This window comes from Hypanus sabinus, chromosome 6 (genome assembly GCF_030144855.1).
Source record: "Hypanus sabinus isolate sHypSab1 chromosome 6, sHypSab1.hap1, whole genome shotgun sequence".
NCBI lineage: Eukaryota > Metazoa > Chordata > Chondrichthyes > Myliobatiformes > Dasyatidae > Hypanus > Hypanus sabinus.
In genome coordinates this window covers 91,056,264-91,080,306 of record NC_082711.1, presented here as the reverse complement: position 1 = coordinate 91,080,306, position 24,043 = coordinate 91,056,264, and positions in this window count along the sequence as shown.

Below are 24,043 nucleotides of genomic sequence, written 5' to 3'. Positions count from 1 at the left end.
TGTGTGGAGACTGCACATTCTCTCTGAGATTGCACTATTGTCCTCGAGATGCATCAATTAGTCCCACATCCCAAGATTGAAAAGTTTTTTTTGAATTCTTATAATGTAATATTTTGATATATGAATGATAATGTCTATTTATTGAATTACATTTGTAAAGCATTTATTTTGCAGTAAGTGAAGTAGTTATGTGTAGAATTACAGGTTCCCTCTCTTATAACTAGGACAAAGATGTAAAGAATTCAATGATGAAACTAGATATTATACCCTTAAATTGGATAGTTCAGAAATGAGCTCAATCATGTTGAATCCTACCCATTGCCCAGCATGGCAGTCCATTGTATCCATGCTCTTGCACTTTCTTGCTCTGAATTCATGGATCATCTGCATCTACAAATCTGGTAGAAGGTCTTGGCATCAAGCAGACCTCAGATGGTGCAGTGCAGAAGCACCATTTCTATAGTGTTTAACAGCCTTTGACACAGAGCAGAGCTGCTGCAGAGATTAGCCTCCTATCAAAGTTGACATTACATTTAATCGTTTTTAAAGATCTCCGACACTTGGAGGCAATCAAAAAACCTATTAAAATTTGGCAGTCAGAAATTCAATGCTGACTTCAGCATGTGCAGAAGCCTGACACCTACTGGAATTCAAATGACTGAACAGTGCTAATCAGAGCACTAGAAATCAGCTTGCAAGATTACTGCAATAATTTGGCGCATTTCAATCCAATGTCAACTTATAGATGCCAAAATGAATGTCTATATTTCTATATGTTTTATATCTATACCCTGTAACTATATCTTCACCCCCCCCCCCTCCACCCCCTCACCCCTCTTTTCTCCTCCAGCACTCCTTCAGAATCAAAGATGATTTTCCATTCTGGTTTTGTGCATCTTGAAGTAGCTAATGAAGATGATATTGAAACCAATGACTTTTCCAGTGATAGGGCAGGAGGATGGGAATTAATCAGAGCTGCTGACAAATTTTTCTGTCATTTACATGGGGCTTCTGTATGTGTGGCTTTAAGGTTCCAAATAACATTCTGATTGCTCCTTCTCTATTCTGAGTGGTCACGGCCAAGGATTTCCAGGAGCCAGTAAGGATAAAACATTTCTTCAGTAGCATTTTCAGCACATTCTTGAATGTTTCCCTCTCCCTACCTGCCATGGCAGAGCTAGAAAAACAATGCCAGTTTCAAGGGTCTGCTATTGGACATGCAATGAGTTTGGAAACTGCAAGACAGTGAGGTTTACATTGGTGATAAGGAAGTTGTTGGAGAAAGTCCTGAGGGACAAAGCTTATGTTCACTTGAGGCAAAGATTAAAGAGAACATTCAAGCAAGGATAGCCAGGTGCAGTTGTGGTCAACCCCAACAAATGGGGTCTCTGAACTGAGACCTTTTCTAGAAAAGTCTTCGAAGAACATGTGTACCATCCCTTTACACAGTAGATATTGCCAGAGACAGACAAGGCAGGAATGTAGCAGAAGGATACAAAATAGACCCTACAACTAAGGCAGAATTGCTTTAACTAACTTCAACGCTTCACTAGTTGTCAGCTTGTAGTTTCCATTGACTTTTAACACCTGTATTGTGAATGGCAATCTTGCAAGTAGGAATTCAATCATGCACAGTTTACCAAATAGTCAATATAAGTCAATTCAGTAGAAAAATAAAATTTTTCTGTCTTGGCTTCAGAGCTGTGTGGTAACAGGGACCAGGCTGTCTCCCTGTGCACAAGTAAAGTACGACTGAGTTGTAAATGTATGTGGGTCCAGTTGTCGGCGACAACATTTATTTTGAGGTTTCATCGCGACGGCTAACCCTTGACATTGTTATACCAGAGAAAGGAACTCAGCCCTAGTAGCAACCTAAATCCTAGGTTGCTCATATTTGAACAATTGCCAAAATCTGCTGTTGGAATGCAAATTTTCGACTGGTCAAGGTATGCTAACAGCTTTATCACTGACATAGGAAAGCTGCAGCATGAAAACTCAAGGTGTCATGATCAGGGTCTGACTCCTCCTGGTCACGTTATTAAAAGGGGGTGCTCTGGTCTGGGTTGGATCCCACAGGAAATATAGGAACAATCTGCTGTGGCCTGGGGTAGATCCTATGTGAACACGTTAAATGAGAGAAAAAGAGAAAATAAGTCACTCCTTTCCAGGTTGGGTCCTGCAGGAGTTTGGTAACTGTATGGTTTGTGTGTGTGTTGTCCCAGCCAGCTATGGACTCCAGTAGTGCGGACCAGAAAGCTTTAAAGATGTTGTATGTGTAGAATGGACTGAGTGTCTGTAGATGTATTGTTAGAGAAAGAAACTGTGAGAAGACTGTGTTTGCTCAATATAGATGAGAAATGCAAACATAGTTAAATGGATCTTGTAAAAGAAAAAGCAGAGAAAGTGAATAAAAGTTGAAGGAAAAGATACAGAAAGAAAAGATAGTAATGCCTACCTCACTATTTCAAAAAAATACAATTGGCACCAGAGCCTGCAGATGAATAGATGACTATAACCTGCTGTACCCATCTTCCCCAGGCATGGTTTCAACAAGGCCCATGCCAAATGGCGCCTCTTGAGTACTTGGTAAGGCTGGTATCGGCCAGTGCTTTGCCTCAGGTGATGGTTCCCAATAGCACTCTGGGAAATGGGAGGCAGAGAGGTTCAGAGGCAATGAATGATGTGTTGATTTAAATAGACTAGAACTGATCAAGTTGGAGTTCAATGAAAATATTCTGCTCACATTGTAGGATTCGCACAAGATACACAGTGTTGTACAAAAGACAATGATGGTAATGAATCTGTAGAACACGTGCATAAATGTTTTCAAAAGTGATCCAGATTCACTCTGGAAGTGGCAACACCCATCTTAATAAATCTTATTGTAAATAAGTTGCAACCTAGGATAATGGAAAACATATACTGTTACTTGTGTGAGATGCAAGAATTAAATAAAATTACAAGAGTTTTATGATATTGCCAAAAGCAGTTACATCAAAGGATTTAAGCTGTTAAGGGGAATGAGGACAATACTTGTGTGAGACTTCCCGGTTGCTCCACTACAGCCTCTGGGCAATATTGAACATTGTTTTAAAAGTATTGTGATAGCTCTCCTATACAATTTGAATGTTATTTCTCCGTAACTTCTGCCATCTCTAACAGGAACCTACCACCAAACACAAATTACCCTCCCCCCCACTTTCTGTTTTATGCAGGTATCACCTCCTACGTGACTCCCTTGTCCATTCATCCCTCCCCAGTAATCTCCCTTCTGGGACTTATCCTTGCAAGCAGAACAAGTGCCACACCTCCCCCTACACCCGCTCCCTCACTACCATTCAGAGCCCCAAACTGTCCTTCCTAGTGAAGTAACACTTCACCTGTGCCTTCTGGGGTCATGTACTGTATCTGGTACTCCCAGTGTGGCCTCCTGTATATTGGTGAGACCTGATGTAGACTGGGAGACTATTTCGCCAAGCTCCTATACTCCATCCACCATTACAGGTGAGATCACCCGGTAACCATGCATTTTAATTCAACTTCCCATTCCCATTTCAACATGTCAGTCTATGGCCTCCTCTACTGCCGCAATGAGGCCACACTCAGATTGGAAGAGCAACAACTTGTGTTCCATTTGGGTAGCCTCCAACCTGATGGCATGAACACTAATTTCGTGAAATTCTGGTAATTGCCCTCCCCCTCATCCACACCTTCATCATTCCCCATTCCCAGTTCCCCCTCTCACCTTATCTCCTTACCTGTCCATCACCTTGCTCCACCCGTTCTCTCTCTTCCATGACCTTCTGTTATCTCCTGTCACATTCCCCCTTCTCCAGCCCATTATCTCTTCCATCAAGCAGCACTTTAATTCATTCCCTTCCCCTCTCCTGGTTTCACCTATCACCTACTACCTTGTACTTCTTCCTCCCCCTCCTCCCAACTTCTTACTCTGACTTCTCGCCTTTTTCTCCAGTCCTGAAGAAGGGTATTGGCACGATACATTGACTGTTTATTCTTTTCCATAGATGCTGCCTGGCCTTCTGAGTTCCTTCAGCATTTTGTAGGTGTTGTTTGATTTTCCAACATCTGCAACTTTTCTCTTGTTTGTTATTTTAATGTATTACTTTGGTTTATATTTAAGTAAATTGACAGTGACCAAATTTTGGCTGATCATTACCAGATTAACTTCTTAAAATTTCACTGTAAACCTCAGATTTAACATTACATTACATTAATATAACATTTAACATGAGGATTTTTACTCCTCATGTATGTGAAGGATGTAAGAAATAAAGTCAATTCAAATTCAAATACCTGCTTTATACACTCATGGCTCATGTGACCCAGTTGTGATTGGTATTATTTTTGTTTAGAACAGCATAGGTATAATTTGGATAATATTATTCTAAATGTATGATGTTATAGTTCTTTGATTCATGTTAACAACCATGGAAGTGGGATGGTGGACACAATAGGGGTAACCCTAGGGATGGGTATGTTTTGTTTGTGGATGGCCTAGTCACTGGGCTTGAAAATGCCCTTGGCGCCAAAGCAAATTTGCTAACAATTCCTGCCTCCACTGCCACCAGTACTATAGAACACACAGTTTACTTTAAATAATTCTTTCTCAAAATGTACTTAAGAACTTGTACAATTTTAATTCTGCCCATTGTAAAATGATGTAATGCTGTATGTCATTCTATTTGGCTTTTTACAGTTCAAAGTAAATTTATTATCAAAGTGAATGCATGTCACCATATACAATCCTGAGATTCATTTTCTTGTTGGCCTACTTAATAAATCCAGAATAGAATAATAACTGCAATAGAATCAATGAGAGACTGCACCAACTTCAGTGTTCAACATGTGTGCAAATTGTGCTAATACAGAAAAACATGATAATAAATAGATAAGCAATAAATATTAATAACATGAGATGAAGAGTTGTTGAAAGTGAGTCCATAGTTTGTGGGAACATTTCAATAATGGAGCAAGTGAAGTTATCCCTTGTAGCTGTGTCTGAACCTTGGGAAGTGAGTCCTGAGGGCATTGGTGTTTCCAAAACAGGCTGTGATGCAGCTCGTCAATGAACTCTCCAGCACACATCTACAGAAGTTTGTCAAAGACAGGTCCTCCAAAATGGGAACATCTAGAAATTGCAAGTCACCAACCCTCTCGATCTTTAAACTTCCAATTTGCTTCTCGGGCAGGAGAACAGGCCTGTTGACTCACTATATTGGTCCGAACCAGCTAAAAAGTGTATCAAAAACCCTGAAGAAGTTGTTGTGTTTCATTATCAATCTCTCAAAACACTTCATTACTGTGGACGTAAGTGCTATTGGAGACATTTTACTGTGTTCTGCTTAGGCTTTTCTTCCGGAGCTGAGACTGGGAAAAGTCCTCGTGGATATATGGTGTGTATAGCAGCTGAAGGCAACGCAGCTATCTTCTTTCCTATTCTGTTCAAGCAGCTGAACCTTTTCACCTTAACAAAAGCTTGCATCTTTGTAGCGAGTGATTCTCATTATGCCTTATGGGTAACACACGACAATGGACAACTATGGAAAACTCTTCCCCCTTGCCTCTCCGTCCTGAAGAAGGGCCTCGGCCTGAAACCAATGTTTTATTCATTTCCATGGATGTTGTCTGACCTGCTGTGTTCCTCCAGCATTTTGCATGTAGCATCTGCAGACTTTCTCATAATTATGGAAAATATATGGGTTTCTCACCCCTTCAGAACTGTGATAAAACACAGTGAATTAACTATAAACTTTTTCTTGCTTTTCAATTACTTACTGCAATTGATGTTATAAACTATGTGGAACATACTAACAGGAAGGATGAAATAACCAGAGGGAACAAATGAGCTGACTCCTTTGCTAAGGCGGCAAGAGCAGATCTTTATGACCATGTAGCACTCCAGTGTGATCAGGCTGCCAATTCTTTCCAAATTCTTTTGATGAACTAGTACAATTACAACATTATGGTCAGTGGCTGAATAGGCTTCATGGACTATAAAGTCCATGAAGTGATGGGTATAATTGAATTTTGACCACAGTAAGAAAAATAGCAGCAACTGTATGATTTGCCACAGACATAAACCTGTCAGTATTACCAGTATTTGCTGCTGCTGGGACCTCCCTTGGAATTCATTTGTGCATCTCCAAATGCACTTGATGTAGTTACCCTTATGGGTTGTGATTATGCTCTTCTTTTTGTGTTTGTTATGCCCATGGGTAAAGCTTTCCCAGCTCAGTGAAATGATGCTGTAGCCGTCGCTAATTTGTTTATTATGAGAATTTATTCCTAGGTTTGGCATTCTTGAAAAAAAATCTCAAGTGATAACTGTCCTCACTTTATCAGTAAAGTTATAGAGGAGTTGACAAAAGCCTGGTGGTGTAAATACCATTTCACCTGCCCTTACCACCCGCAATCTTTCAAGCAGCTGAAAGCCAGAACAGAGCACTGAAAAACAGTTTGCTAACTTGCATGACAAGATCAAGTTATAGTGGCCAGAGGCACTTTCACTGGCCCTTGTGATAATATGCTATGCTCCAACTGCACAACAGGCCTATCTTCGCATGAGGTAGCATTGGGACATCTCATATGCATGCCAATCACCACCCACTTTTTAATTAAACAGATGGCCATCCATGTTACGCGTGAGAGCATGTTGCAGTATTGTGTAAAATGATCTCTTAAAGGTTCCTGTCAACAGGTACTTGAAGCCTGGAATATCGTGCTGGCAACAGAGCCACACCTACCAGCTGGGAGATTGGGTACTGGTGAGAGCCTACTGATGAAAGAACTGCCTGAACCCACACTGGGAAGGTCTATTCCAAGTGTTGCTGACCCCTTTAAAGGCCCAAGGAAAGCCAACGTGAATAAACAGCTTGCTGGTTAAGCCAGCAGTGCCACCAGACAGGTAGCTAGAAGAACCTTGATGATAAGGACTGATGGACTGAACTCTTAATTTTTAACTTTAAGCAATCACTATGCATTATAGGTTCTAGGTAATCCAGGCATCTATTTTCTGCTGTAGTGCAGAACTATCTCATGATGCTAATACTCCTAATACTTTGCCCTAATTATGAGTATGCATCGTGTACTAACCAGTCGGGTTGTTGGGTGAGCTGTAGAGAGAGCCTCTACTTTCGGAAGATGGATTACCAGTGCAGCCAAAATCTCCTAAGTTGTGAGTTTGATTCTCTGTTTTACTTTGATAACAAAACTGGAACAGTAAAGGGAGTCGGGAATTTCACTGTCCATGGGAATAACTCTTGCCAATGCAACTGTTTTGAAGGATGGTATCAAATTACTGACAACAATTGCACCCTTCTCCCCTGCTCTGAAGCTGCTTCAGGGGGATAGTATGTTACTGAATGGCCACCAGGCCTGTCACTAGCTACCAGCGGTCCCCCTTGAAAATTGGTCTTTGGCCTGAACCAAATCCAAGAGGGGTTGCTGTTATTTGGTCTATGGAATACCATATATATACACCACCTCCCTACACTCTCTCCTCATTCTTCTTTCTGCTCCTGCTGTTGAAGGACTATGGAGACAGAGCATTTATGGATTGCAGTGTTCCTGTTCAGGGGACCTACCAGAATGGCTCATGATAGCATTAACATGGTCTCAGCACTGCTAGAGAAACCAGATACTAACACAGCCTTAGAGCTACATGACACGAGCCAAGCCATCAAAGACATAATTGTATTTTGAGAAGGTAATTGTAAACTAAATGACATGGGCAGAGAGATGTATGTGATTTATATCAACTTTAAAAAGGCTTTTAACAAGGTCTCCCATGGTAGGCTGATGCAGAAGCTTAAGGGACAAGAAATTCAAGGTGATTGGCAAACTGGATGCAGAATTAATTTGATAGGTAGCAGAGGACAGTGTTGTCTATGCATTTTTCTCTGATGGTGTACCACAGGGATTGGTGCCTAGACCGGAGTTGTTCGTAATCTATATAAATGGCATGGATGAGAATATTGGGAGTAATATTGTAAGTTTGAGGATGGCACAAAAATTGGCATAGACATCAATTTTTCAAAGATACAGAGAGACATTGGTCAATTGGAATGCTGGGCAAAAAGGAATCAGATAGAATTTTTAATCCAGACAAGTGTGAGGTAATGCACTCTGGCAGGTTAAATTCTGGTAGGACAACATTGAATAAATGGTAGGAACTTTGGTAAAGTTGATAGATAGAGAAACCTTAGAGTGCAAGACTATAGCTCCCTGAATGTGCTGATACAGGTGGACAGGGTGGTGAGAAAAGACGTTTGGTATGCTTGCCTTCCTAGGAGGGCAGGGATTACTACTGCCCTAAAATAACACACAATATTCTAAGTTTAGTAAATTGAGATTATTGACCAGGTTTATGTACCTGAGTTTTCATTTGATACCTAAGGTCACCTCATTAGGTCATGATGGTGGGGAAGGTGGGCTACATGAGGCATGGATAGATTGAGTGCACAAAATGGTCTGGCCATGGGATCATGGATGAAACAATGGCAGCATCTAGGCATTTTGGACGGAAAGCAATGCAATGAGATGTGGAAGGGATCACATAGATAAACATCAAAAAGTGAGATCACTCATCAAAGCTTCATGTATGATTGTTGTTATGAGCAAAGGAGCACCCTAGGAAAGGGTTAAATTGATATAAATCTGAACACTAAGCCAAAGGAAAATTTAAGGGGATATAATCTCTCCTATTTGATTCAGCTAGAGTTTCGCAGGATCTGAGAGGCCAGAGTACAGCTGCCAATCACAAGTAGAAGCCAAATCTTGAGAAGTGATGGAAGGACAAGATCAGATGCATTTTTTTCTTTCTTGTTCAGAGCTTAAAGTTTGTACCATCCAACTTCAGAGGCACATACTCCATTATCCAAGATGCCTGACATATAGCTAAGCTGATTTTTGATGGGTACTATAAGCAAAACAGGGAATGTCTTCAAATCATCACTGGGGTGGCCACTTGTGATCCACTTCTTGCTGAGGTCACTTGCGTATGACTGTGAAACTTCAGCCATTTAAATAACTCTAAGGCAAAATACTTAGAGAATCATTGCAAGAGTCAACAGAAGCCAATTAAGAGGTGCTCATCTTTTTTAACTAGTTCTGATTGGTTTGGATAGTGGGTCCTTGAGGTTTCTAAATGAGCTCTGTTGTCCATCATAAAGAAATAAAGCTGGCTGGAGAATTGAAGTCCAACCACCATTGCAGTGCCAGTATCATATCATCATTGCATGCTGATTGGCATTGTTGCCTGCCTGCTCTGCATATCTCTGCTCTTAACAATGTGCCATCTGGTGTGCCTCAAAGTACAAACATACACACATGATTCAGATGCCATTTTGGAACCAATCAGGCAGCTTTACGGTTCAAACACAATAAATAACACCCTTTCTGTGGAGTGCTCAATCATTTCATAATTGCTGAGACATTCTGAGTTTTTACACCACCTGCTAACCTCTCAGTCACTGGCACTCACTCCACACACCCTCCTAAGGCTTCCTGTCATGCTGATGCCAATATGCCAAGGGGCCCATTCTTATCCTCTCCTACTGCATGAGCCCAACAGCCACCAAAGAATTCTGCGAGGAATGTTTTAGCCCCTGGCACAAGTGAACCCAGATCAATTTCACCCCAAAGCTATATTAACGTCTATCACATTACCTGAAACCACTCACATTTTGTTCTGCCTTTAAGCTGTGTTTTGCTGTTAATTTTATTTCAAGACTAAGAGTGCTGTAATTATTTCCATCCACTTAATAAAATTAAGTGGAATATTGACCAAGTGTGAGATTCAAGTATTTTAATTTATTCAAATTAAAGAAATGTTCCATTCAGTTACGTGTCATAAGTTTGTCTCTATTGTTGAACCTAAATAAATCTTCTCATTCTCTGGCGAAAGCTAGCAAATAATCCAAGCTATTTAAATTATACACTTGGGTGTCTCTAAGTTTATTTTAATGAATTCATGACTAGTTTAAACATTTGTCCTCGCCATTCTGTCTGCTTTAATTACTTTCTATTAATAGATAAAATGAAACAATAGAACAAAGGGTTAATCAAAACAGAACCATTTTAAATTATAAAGCCAGATGTTTAGCAGTTGTGGCAAGCAATGTTTAATTCTTACAAATGTTAAAAATAATCAATAATGGCATTAAAATATGGCTAAATATTAAAATAATAGCCATTGTTGCTTTCTTTTCTTCTTCTTTTCCACAGCTGTCTTCTTCAATCATAGGGTACATTATTCATAATTCTAAGCCAGTTTGTGCCAATAGCTTCAGGAATGTGAATTATACTCCCATGTATTTGATGTAATGACTGGTGATATTCAGAATGGGTATCAATCATTAAAGTTGGCACAATCAGAAGCACCTTGAGATTAAAATTCACAATTTGCTTAAGATGGAAAAAATGCCTATATTTGAAATTGACTGTTGCTAACATAGCAGCAATTTTGTTTCTAAATGTGCAATTCATTAAAAGGAGCCAATGACAGTGTGCAGTACATGCGTAGCTTTGCTGCTGTGAAAGAAGTGAATTTACAACATAACTGTTATGAAAACATGAAAGTGGACTCTTCAAGAACTTACTGACTTACTGCCCATTATGCCACTGGTGTTTAGAGCAGTGATAAAGATCCTCCATCTCTGTTTGTATTGGTTTTTGACCAGTCAGGGCCATTAGCCCTGAGGTGAATCCTTGAACCTGTAGGACCCCTGGACAACTCTTCGTCTGGCCTTTACCCTTTGACCTATTTGGCATGGATGATGCTTCTAAGAGAGCCAAAGCACAAGACCCTCACCCCAGCCTCCAAACCCTATGACAAGGTTGTGGTCCACATGAAAAACCTCTTCTAGAAGGAAGAAGACTATTTCCAGGTATGATATTCCAAAATTCACTATCATTATAGCAGAGAGTTAAGTGCAGAGAATAGGTGCCCAGAGGAGCAGTTAATCAAAGTTCAAAGTAAACTTATTTCAAAGGAGATATATATCACTACATATAACCCTGAGATGCATTTTCTTGTAAGTATTCATAGAAAATACAAGAAACACAATAAAGCCAATGAAAGACTGCTCCCAATAAGATAGACAAGCAATCAGTGTGCAAAAGACAACAAACTGTGCAAATACAAAAAGAAGAAAAATAGTAATAGTAACTTGTGAGAGGTTTCCTGTCCTTCATTGAGCATGTTCATTCCTCGTTGATGGATTGGGGAAAGCTCCACAGATATACAGGGCAGGCGGGAAATAAAATACCACTTGTCGACCAAAACAGAAACAAAGCAGGCACACTTGTACCCAGATTGGGTGGTGCTCTACTCAGCATCTGTACCCCATGTTGGGAGCGGCTGAAACCAAAACCTGACTGTAGGTATAAAACGCAATGCTTTAGAAATGGGGAGATGTCTGTTGAATAGAGTCTTATGGCCATTGCCTGTAGATCATTAGGGCATGCCTGGAGCAAGTGCTGTGTGTGAAAGTAAGCAAACCATTAGCGGTGCACTGCTGTTTAGGCGGACAGTCACCAGGAGACTCGAGAAGGATACAGCCAGCATCCCATCAAAACCACAGGCTGTGAGCACTGCAAGGGTTTCTCAGAGGAGCAGTCCACTTACAACTCAGACCACTCAAGCCATGAAGAGAAGGACACACATGAGAAGGTCATTAGAAACAACTGCAATAAGTATATTATCAAGCAACAGAATTTAAGACTGACATGTCAGCTAAATGGGACAAACTTCATCACTAACTTATAGCACAACATCACTTCCATATAACCATATAACAATTACAGCACGGAAACAGGCCATCTCAGCCCTTCTAGTCCATGCCAAAGGCTTACTCACACCTAGTCCCACCGACCTGCACTCAGCCCATAACCCTCCATTCCTTTCCTGTCCGTATACCTATCCAATTTTTCTTTAAATGACAATATCAAACTTGCCTCTACCACTTGTACTGGAAGCTCGTTCACACAGCTACTACTCTCTGAGTAAAGAAATTCCCCCTTATGTTACCCTTACAGTTTTGCTCCCTAACTCTCAACTCATGTCCTCTTGTTTGAATCTCCCCTACTCTCAATGGAAAAAGCCTATCCATGGCAACTATCTATCCCCCTCATAATGTTAAATACCTTTATCAAGTCCCCCCTCAACATTCTATGCTCCAAAGAATAAAGACCTAACTTGTTCACACTTTCTCTGCAACTTAGGTGCTGAAACCCAGGTAACTTTCTGGTAAATCTTCTCTGTACTCTCTCTATTTTGTTGACATCTTTCCTATAATTTGGTGACCAGAACTATGCACAATGCACATATCAGGTCAAGTCAACTTTTATTGTCATTTCAACCATAACTGCTGGTACAATGCATAGTAAAAATGAGACAACGTTTTTCAGGACCATGGTTTACATGACACAGTACAAAAACTAGACTGAACTATGTAATAAAAAAAAACACAGAGAAAGCTACACTAGACTACAGACCTACCCAGGACTGCATAAAGTACACAAAAAAATAGAGCAGGCATTACAATAAATAATAAACAGGACAGTAGGGCAAGGTGTCAGTCCAGGCTTTGGGTATTGAGGAGTCTGATAGCTTGGGGGAAGAAACTATTATATAGTCTGGTCGTGAGAGCCCGAATGCTTTGGAGCCTTTTCCCAGATGGCAGAAGGGAGAAGAGATTGTGTGAGGGGTTCATGGGGTCCTTCATAATGCTGTTTCCTTTGTGGATGCAGCATGTAGTATAAATGTCCGTGATGGTGGGAAGAGAGACCCTGATGATCTTCTCAGCTAACCTCACTATCCGCTGCAGGGTCTTGCGATCCGAGATGGTGCAATTTCCAAACCAGCCAATGATACAGCTGCTCAGGATGCTCTCAATACAACCCCTGTAGAATGTGATGAGGATGGGGGGTGGGAGATGGACTTCCCTCTGCCTTCACAAAAAGTGGAGATGCTGCTAGGCTTTCTTTGCTATGCAGCTGGTGTTGAGGGACCAGATGAGATTCTCCGTCAGGTGAACACCAAGAAATTTGGTGCTCTTTACGATCTCTGCTGAGGAGCCGTTGATAGTCAATGGGGAGTGTTCGCTCCATGCCCTTCTGAAGTCAACAAGCATCTCTTTTGTTTTGTTCACATTAAGAGACAGGTTGTTGGCTGTGCACCAGTCCATTAGCCACTGCACCTCCTCTCTGTAACCTGACGCATCATTCTTGCTGATGAGACCCACCACGGTCATGTCATTGGCGAGCTTGATGATATGGTTCGAGCTGTGTGTTGCAGCACGGTCATGGGTCAGCAGAGTGAACAGCAGTGGACTGAGCACACAGCCCTGGGGAGCCCCCGTGCTCCGTGTGATGGTGTTGGAGATGCTGCTCCCGATCCAGACTGACTGAGGTCTCCCAGACAGGAAGTCTAGGATCCAGTTGCAGAGGGTGGTATTCAGGCCCAGTAGGCTCAGCTTTCCAATCAGTTTCTGAGGGATGATTGTGTTGAATGCTGAACTAAAGTCTATGAACAGCATCCGAACGTATGTGTCTTTTTTGTCCAGGTGGGTTAGGGCCAGGTGGAGGGTGGTGGCAATAGCGTCATCTGTTGAGTGGTTAGGACGGTACACAAACTGCAGGGGGTCCAGTGAGGGGTCTTGATATGCCTCATGACGAGCCTCTCGAAACACTTCATGATGATGGATGTAAGTGTAAGTAGTCATTTAGGCATGACACTGAAGACTTCTTCGGCACAGGGATGATTGTGGCGGCTTTGAAGCATATTGGAACGGTGGTGCTGCTCAGGGAGATGTTGAAGATGTCAGTAAGAACATCTGCTAGCTGGTCTGCACATCCTCTGAGCACTCTACCAGGGATGTTGTCTGGTCCAGCAGCCTTCCATGGGTTGACCCTGCACAGGGTTCTTCTCACGTCAGCCACGGAGACACAGCACCTGGTCATTCATAGGAGGGGTGGACTTCCTCACCGCCATGTCATTTTCTGCCTCAAACCGGGCGTAGAAGTTATTCAGCACATTTGGGAGGGAGGCATCACCTGCACAGTCAGGTGATGTTGTCTTGTAATTGGTGATGGCTTGGATGCCCTTCCACATGCGCCGCGTGTCGCCGCTGTCCTAGAAGTAACTGTGGATTAGCTGGGCATGTGCATGCTTTGCCCCTCTGATGGCTCGGGACAGTTTGGCCCTTGCTGTTGTTAAAGCTGCCTTGTCGCCTGCTCTGAAGGCGGAGTCGTGGAAGGTCAGCAGCGCACACACCTCTGCGGTCATCCATGGCTTCTGGTTGGCACGTATAGTGATGGTCTTGGACAAAGTAACATCATCAATGCACTTGCAGATGTAGCTGTTCACTGATGCTGTGTACTCCTCTAAGCTGGTAGAGTCACCATCGGTTGCAGCCTCCCCGAACATGTGCCAGTCAGTGTGCTCAAATCACAGATCAACGTAGAGCAATAGTAAAAAACAACTTAATCCCTATAGACATATTAAACCAAATAAAACATGATGTTGCACAAAAGCTGGAAAGAAACCATCCGAAAGACCACTGCAATGCTCTGCAAGAAAATAATGAAGATGTAACCCACCAAAGCGCTGATGAAAATGCCGAAACTTCTACTGCTCCACAAACCTGACAGTAACAGCAATAGCACAGGTTTAGAGCCTCTGCAGAATGCTGATGAAAATGCTGAGCTTACAGAAGAATGTTGTCCTAATATTTAAGACCACACCCTCAGAATATATGGGCATTGATCCAACAAGAAAATCCTGCGTACCAAAATAAAGTATGTCATCAAAATTTGACACAATTCTTAATACTCTGAACAATATTATATTACCATAATAGTTAGGAAAACTTGAAACATCTGAAGAACTACACACAGTAACATACTGTGCAGCATTAGCAACAGTGCAGTGCAATGGCTTCAAAATAAAATAACATATTAATAGAAATCCGAAACTAAGTAATAAAAAGAGAACACAGAAATGGCAGAAGAGATTTAGAAACACAATGGAAACTTTAAGAGCAGCAATAGCCTACCTAATGGAGTATAAAATGGATAACCAGAACTAGAAAGTTAAGAGAAAAGCTAAGAAAATTAAGAAAATACAAAGCCAGACTAAATAGATGGAGTACATGAAATGCACCAGACAAAGAAAACTGAATTATCAATTCAGACACAATGCAAAATGTTTTATATAAGTCATTGAAACTAAATTTGACATGCCAAAATGTCACTAATCTTAGCACAGACTTAGCAAGAAACACAGAGATAATGAATTTTTGGTCTAATATTTGGTCAAACAGGGTGTCGCACAATCAAAAAGCAAGATAGGTTAGGATGGGAAAATAACACACTCACACAATTGAAAAAATGCAAATGCCTGGAGCTCCAATGGATGTGTTAAAAGTTATTATAAAAATATCCACAACTGTAAAAGTACTGGCAGTGATAATATTCATAATTGTTAAAAATTTACTTGCTGTCATCTCTACCTATTAATACATATCAACAAGTTTCCTAAAAATCCTGAAAAAGACTGAATTTTTGAAAGGTACCTAAAGGAGAAATATATCATCTAATTACTTGTTCTCAAACTATACATAAAATTGTAACATCTTGCATCTCACAGCTAATCACCACTCACTTAGATCACTACAATATACTTCCAGAAGAGCAGAAAGGATGCCTTAAATTTATGAAATGATGTAAAGAACAAATGATAATAGATTCTATAGTTCTAAATTAAGCCTGGCAGAAAAGCAGCAATCTTTCATGTTATATTGACTGCCAAAAAGCATTTGACTTTGTCACACACTTGTGTAATAGAAGTTCTTAATATATATAAGCTACATTCAATACTTATGAAGTTCCTTCAAAAGCTGATGAATCATTGGCATATTATAATCACCCCATCTATTAACAACCAATAAGGAAAAACCATCTTTTTCAAGTTGATGACTTGAAATGTTATGCTGCCTGATCGGTAAAGCTAAATCAATTAATTCAAATAGTAGAACAATTTTCTAAAGATATAAACATGAACTTTGGACTAGCTAAGTGCAGAACATTAAACATAAAGAAAAGTGCAATAGAGCTAATAGAATACAAAACAGACCAGCAGGATACAATACAACCGATGGATGAATGTGAAACATAGAAGTATTTGGGATATCATCAAGCAAAGAAAATAGATTATTTACAATAAAGGGAAAACTTTTGACTGAATTTACTTCAAGGCTTAAGAAGATCTGCCAAATAGAGCTCAATAGTAAAAATATACCAAAGGCAATAAACACTTTTGCTATAGCCATTTTAACATATTCTTTTGGCATAATATCTTGGTCTGAAACCAATCTAGAAAATTAAAAAAATAATTGAAATGAAATTTTTTTTAAAACACTATGCACTTGAATGCGCTTAGGTCAGAAGGAGGAAGAGGAACAACGGACATAAAAATTTACACAACAATTAGATAGAACTTCTAAGATATAATTCCATCATTGAAAACAGGATTCAGCACTCCATGCAAGCATATGCAATTCAGATAAGAAGTACACGCCACTAAACTTACATGAAAGCACAACCCAGAAAAATGAATAAATTCAAAGTTCAAAGTAACTTTATCATCAAAGTACAGATATGTCACCACATACCACCCTGAGATTCATTTTCTCATGGGCATCCTCAGCAAATCAATAGAATAGTAACTATAACAGGATCAATGAAAGATCAACCAGGTGCAGAAGGAAACAAACTGTGCAAATGCAAATATAAATAAATAGCAATATATAATGAGAACATGAGATAATAAGATAAAGAGTTCTTAACGTGAGAGCATTATTTGTAGGAACATTTCAATGATGAGGCAAGTGAGTGTAGTTATCCCCTGTAATTCAAGAGCCTGATTGTTACAGGGTAGTAACTGTTCTTGAACCTGGTGGTGGGAGTCCTGAGGCTCTCATATCTTCTTCCTGATGGCAGCAGCGAGAAGAGAATATGACCTGGGTGGTGAGTATTCCAGATGCTGGATGCTGCTTTCATAAGACGTGTTTCATGTATATGTGCTCAGTGGTTGGGAGGGTTTTACCCATGCTGAAATGAGCTGAATCCACTACCTTTTGTAGGATTTTTCATATAAAGGCATTGGTGTTTTCAGAGAGAGTCTCTGAAAACTCCTAAGGGAGACGAGGCACCGCTGTGCTTTCTTCGCTAAAACACTTACTGCTGGGTCCAGGACAGGTCTTCGGAAATAGAAACACCCAGGAATTAAAAGTTGCTAACCCTTTCTATCCCTGATCCTCCGATAAGGACTGGCTCATGGACCTCTGGTTTGCCTCTACTAAAGTATATAATCAGTTCCCTGGTCTTGTTGACTTCAGAATCAAGTTTATTATCACCAGTACCTGTCACGAAATTTGTTTAATTAGAGGCAGCAGTTCAATGCAATACATGATGATATAGAAAAAATGACAGTAAGTATACATATCTATATTCAAAAGTTAGATTAAAATGCTGCAAAACAGAAAAGGTTATGGGTTCAATGCCCATTTAGGAATTGGAGGGCAGAGGAGAAGAAGCTGTTCCTGAATTACTGAGTGTGTGCCTTCAGGCTTCTGTACCTCCTTCTTGATGCTAACAATGAGAGGAGGGAATGTCCTGGGTGATGGGGGTCTTTAATAATGGACGCCGCCTTTCTGAGGCACCACTCCTTGAAGACGTCTTGGATAATACGGTCATAAGTGCAAAGAGAGTAAAAGAAGGATATAAGCACACAGCCTTGTGTTGCTCCTTTGCTGATGTTAATTATGGAGGAGAACTGACTGCGGTCTGTAAGTGAGGAAATGTTGAGGCCTAGAACGTAGATATTAGAGATGAGTTTCGAGGGGATGATAGTGCTGAATGTAAGTCTGTAGTCAATGAAGAGCATTCTAATGTATACATCTTCCCTCTCCAGTTTTTCTAGGGTTGAGTAAAGAGCCAGTGAAATGGCATCCGCTGTTGACCTGTTGTGAAGGTAGGGAAATTGGATGTGAGATGGCTTTCGGGCTGCAAAGACCATGCTGAGCTTTGTCCTTCTGCTCCCTGAGTATAGACAGAGACTGGAGACTGCAGCACCAGTGGTGAGAACCAGAAAGGGAAGCACAGGAGCACTTACAGGATTGATCTGACTTGGTGATCTGGACTATGTTCACGGATCCCATCTTCAAATCTGGATGAGTAGCTGCATTTGTTACCAACTTCACTAAAACTGTGCGGATGAGTGTGTGTCTGCGAAAACTTGCTGTACATTGCCAAAGCTAAAGCTGTGAATGAACCAGTGACAACACTGTTGCAGGCAGAATCAAAGGGGGTTACAAATCATCTTCTCAAGTATGCTGATTTGTCACCACATTTGATTCCGCCGTCAACAGTGGTATCATCAGCAAACTTGAATATGTTATTGGAGCTGTGCTTAGCCACACAGACATAAAAGTAAAGCAAGTAGAGCAGGGGGCTAAGCAGACAGCTTTGTGGTGCACCAGCACTGATGGAGATTGTGGAGGAGATGTTTTGGTCAATCTGAGCTGACTGGGGTCTTCAAGTGAGAAAATTGAGGACCCAGTTGCAAAAGGAGGTATTTTAACCAAGGTTTTTTAGCTTACTGATTAGCTTTGAGGGATTAATGGTATTGAATGCCAAACCTGCAATGGAGGAAGAGCAGCCTGATGTGTGCACCTTCACTGTCCACATCTTCTAGGGTGAGTGAAGAGCCAACTCAATGACATCTGCTGTCAACCTGTTGTGACGGCAGGCATGTTTCTTCTCAGGCAGAAGTTAACATGTTTCAGCTGCAAACTCTCAAAGCACTTCATCCCAGTGGAAATAAGTGTAACAGGTGATAGATATTGAGGCAGGTTACCACGTTCTTCATAGATACCAGTATAATTGAAGCCTGTTTGAAGCAGATGGGTACCTCAAGCTGCCAAAGTGAGAGGTTAAAAATCTCAGTGAACACTCCAGCCAGTTGATCAGCCCAGGTCTTTAGTAATTGGCCAGGTACCCCATCTGGGCTGGATGCTTTCCTTTGGTTCACCCTCCTGAAGAATGCTCCTACATAAGCCTCAGAGACTAAAATCGCAGTGTGCTTGTAGGCTGTGGGAATTCACGAAGGTGCCTCCAGGTTTTGTTGGTCAAAGCAACCATAAAAGACGTTAGGCTCATCTGGAAGCAAAGCCTTGTTGTCACCTACAGTGCCTATAAAAAGTATTTACCCCCCCCCCCCCAGAAGTTTTCATGTTTTGTTGTTTTACAATATTGAATCACAGTGGATTTAATTTTTGATACTGATCCACGGAAAAGGTCCATGTCAAAGTGAAAACAAATTTCTACAAATTTGTCTAAATTTATTACAATTATTAACACAAAATAATTGATTACATATTTATTCTCCCCCTTCAAGTCAGTATTTAGTAAATGCACCTTTGGCAGCAATTACAGCCTTGAGTCTGTGAGGATAGATCTCTATCAGTTTTACACGTCCAGACGCTACAATTTTTCACCATTCTTCTTTACAAAACTGCTGAAGCTCTATCAGATTGCATGGGGATCATGAGTGATCAACCCTTTTCAAGTCCTGCCACAAATTCTCAATTGGATTGAGGTCTGGACTCTGACTTGGCCACTCCGGCTTTGCAGTTTTTAAATCATTTCTGTGTAGTTTTGGCTTTATGCTTGGGGTCACTGTCCTCCTGGAAAACAAATCTTCTTCCAAATTGCAGTTCTCTTGCAGACTGCATCAGGTTTTCCTTCAGGGTTTCCCTGTACTTTGCTGTATTTATTTTACGCTCTACATTCACAAGCTTTCCAGGACCTGCTGCAGTGAAGCATCCCCACAGTACGATGCAGCCACCACCATGCTTCACGGTAGGGATGCTGTGTTTCTGATGATTCACAAATTTTGGTTTCACAAGACGGTAGAACCTTCTTCCAGCTGACTTCAGAGTCTCCCACGTGCCCTCTGGCAAACTCTAGCTGAGACTTCATATGAGTCTTTTTCAACAATGGCTTTCTCTTAAAGCTGTGACTGGTGAAGCATGCAGGCAACAGTTGTATGCACAGTCTCTCCCATCTCAGCCAGTGAAACTTGCAACTGCCTCAACCATACATGAAGCCTGTAACAGGTCTCTTGGTCGCCTCCCTCACTAGTCCCTTTCTCGCCCTGTCACTCAGTTTTTGAGGATGGCCTGCTCTAGGCAGATTTACAGTTGTGACATGTTATTTCCATTTCTTGATGATTGACTTAACTGTATTCCATGGAATATTCAGTGAGTTGGGAATTTTCTCGTATTCATCTCCTGACTTGTGCTTTTCAATAACCTTTTCGCAGAGTTGGAGTGTTCTTTTGTCTTCATGGTGTAGTTTTTGCAAGGAATGTAACTCATCAGCATTTGGGCCTTCCAAATAAAGGTGTATTTTTTTACAATCAATTGATACATTCTAACTGCACACAGGCGATCTCCATTTAACTAGTTTTGTGATTTCCAAAACCAATTGGCTATACCAGTGATGGTTTGGTGTGTCTTATTAAAGGGGGTGAATACTTATGCAATCAATTATTTACATTTGTAATTAAATTAGATCACTTTGTAGAGGTTGATAGGCTCTTGATTTATAAAGACACCAAAAGTTACAGGGAGAATGCAAGAGCAACACACACAAAATGCTGAAGGAACTCAGCAGGCCAGGCAGCATCTATGGAAAAAAGTACAGTGGACGTTTCTGACTGAAACCCTTTGGCTAAGTCCTGCTGAAGTCAACTGTACATTTTATCATAGATGCTGCCTGGCCTACTGAGTTCCTCCAGCATTTTGTGTGTATTGCTAGGATTTCAAGCATCTGCAGATTTTGTCTTGTTTGGGAGAAGGCAGGAGAATGGGTTTGAGAGGTGTAATAAATCAAATGTATTTATTTATAAAAAAATATTATTTTTTTATTATTGAGATCATCAAATGGTTGAACAAACTCAATAGGTCAGATAGCCTGATTCTGCTTTTATCTGTTCTTATGGCACAAACAATGCATCAATAATAGATTCAACCACTGAGGTTTTATAGATAGAGGAGCTTCATCCTTCTTAGTGTGTTTAGTAATAAGATCGAGGTTCAATTCCAATATGTGGTCATGGTCAGGTTCGTCAATACCCACAAGCAGCCATTATAGCGGTCAACACTGACTCTCATCTGTTAATGAGGTCATATGTGGCTTTCATGAACCATCATAACAGTCACAATATCAGTTTCACATGAGTGATTGTTCTGGGAAAGAATGAGCCCAAGCACAAGTACCCTGTCACTGATCCAGACCAATCAGACTTCACGGCAAACAAGACCGTTTCACTGATTTGTTGGCAGAGGGCAGGGGCAGATGGTGGGAGATCTGTGAGGCCTCGGTTGTACTAAGGACTAGGCCTCAAGCTGTGGTGTCACCTGTTTCCAGCCACCCGAGAGGGAGGCATTGGAGACACTGCACTCTACTGGAGGCAGTATGGCACAGTGCCTAAGCTGCGGACCATGCTGCCCGCCAATGTTCACTCAACAAAAGACAGGTTATATTGTGTTTGACTGCAGGATCCTGCAATGTTCATAGCCTTAAGGTCTTGTACTATGTTTTTTATATGACTGCAGTTTATTGATATCTTATATGTGTTTTCCATCTTCTATGTGCTATATGTGCCTTGTGCTGTATGACATTGTTGGTACTGTGTTTTTCACCTTGGCCGCAGAGTAACACTGTTTTGTTTGGCTGTATTCATGGGTATGGTTGAATGGCAATTGAACTTGAACTTGACATGAGTGAGCAACTTGCTATATTTACCGTGGTCAGTCAGGTGAATATCCAGCCAGCCATCTTCATCAACCAATTACAGAGAGGTATGTCATCCTTAACCCCAAGGGTTAGGTTAAGAGAGATGTTCATTGTGCAGTAATTAAAGAAAAGTGGTAACGGTTAAGAATTAGGGGGTATGTCAATGCGTAAGGTATAATGGACAAAAGGGGAGACACCTGTACAGAGTATACAAAACTACTGGGTTTATGGGAGAAGAGAGTAAAATAAGAAGGGAAGGAATTATTTTGACAGGGCTTAGAATTGGGCCTACCAGACTTAATTTTTCATATATCTTGTTGGAAAACGTCATTCTGGGTTGTGTAGGTTTTGACATAATTATGAAATAGTTGAACGTATCTTATTATAGTATGAATCATATAAGGTTGAAAGAAATTAAATGCAGGCTTCAGTACAATCTCTGAGGGTTGATGGTTTTCATTTAAGTGATGCGAGTGACTTTAATTCAGAGCACCATCTTTCATTACTTACAATCTATCCAACTTGTGGGGGTAATTTAACTTTCATTTGAAATGTAAGGGTGTTTTTCCCCCAATATTCTACACCACATTCCAGTCCATTTGGTGGTGGTAATGCACCTTTAAATTGGACTGCCAACCACTATTAAAAGTCACGAGAAGATGAAGAAAATACTTGGCTCAGTGGCACAACCAGTTGCTGCCTCACAGTTTCAGTGACCTGACTTCAATTCTGACATCTGATGCTATATGCTTGGAGTTTCTCTGAGTGACTTTACAGGTTTCCTTCTGGTGCTGCAGTTCCCTCGTATGTCCAAACAATTTCCAGGCTGGTGAATTATGAGTGATAGAATGTGCAGGGATGCAGGAAGAATAAACTGGGCTAGGGTAGGATAAGTACAAATGGATGCCTGATGGTCAATGCAGACCTGGTTGGCCAAAAGGCCTGCCCAATGCTGTTTCTTTCTCTGACTGTAAGGACAAAAAAGTCTGCAATGCATAAGAGAAGAGGTTAGGTTGGCCAAAAGGCCTGCCCACTGCTGTTTCTTTCTCTGACTGTAAGGACAAAAAAGTCTGCAATGCATAAGAGAAGAGGTTAGGTTGGCCAAAAGGCCTGCCCACTGCTGTTTCTTTCTCTGACTGTAAGGACAAAAAAGACTACAATGCATAAGAGAAGAGGTTAGCACTCATGTTAAATAGGCAGAACTTGCAATTGTGCACCATTACATTTTAACACTTTCATGATCTCTATCATTCTACTATGGTCAAGTCACATCAAATCAAGCATGGAAACCTCTGGGCCTTATCTACAGACATTTTTGATTTAGGTTTCAGAGTGATTGCTATCGTTCACATCATTCCAGCCCATTACCCACTCCTGGGATATAGTCATCCCATGGAAAGTCAGAATTTTCATCAATCCCATGTTGTTCTTGGCTAACTGAGCTGAATCTATTGTATACGGATAGGTGTGGGTCAGGCTGTGAAATGTTCCATCTTAATATTTGAGTTGTAGTGGTGCTGTGCCATGCCAGCTCAATACCTTATCCAAGTTAGTTTAGCCCAATATCAGCACATGGTTGTTTTATTAGCCGAACACTAGGCCAGAGAGTAGACACTGTACATCGATTTCATGCTTAATTCAGTACCAGCAGTGGGGTTTATTACTGATAAAAGTATGAATGGAGACCATTACCAAGTTCAAGTGTCTTTTTTCAGATGTGGATTCAACATCAATGTTGTAATGTGTGTAATCCGAAAATGCTCTCAGGTTAGGTAAACAAGAAATATAAGTAATTGGACTAGGACTGGCCAAGCTCATGTCGGGTTCAAATTAGTTGTGGTCTGATTAAATGGGGACATGCTCAAGTGGGGTCAGATGGAGCATGGTTAAGTTGGACTCTGAATGCCAGCGATTATGTTATTGAGTTGGGACTAGTTTTAGCCAGGTTGGCTATAAAACGACTGGGGTTAAATTGCATTCATTTTGGCTATGGTCAGGTTTGGTTTTCATTTTATGTCTGAGCAGACCTTTATTTCACAGCTGTCAAACTCATTGCTGTTATATTTGACCGAATTTCTTTATGAACAGCAGGTAGGTGGCTCTTAATGAACAATATAGATTTTAGAAGCATTTTGGTAGCTTCGCAGAATATTTACTA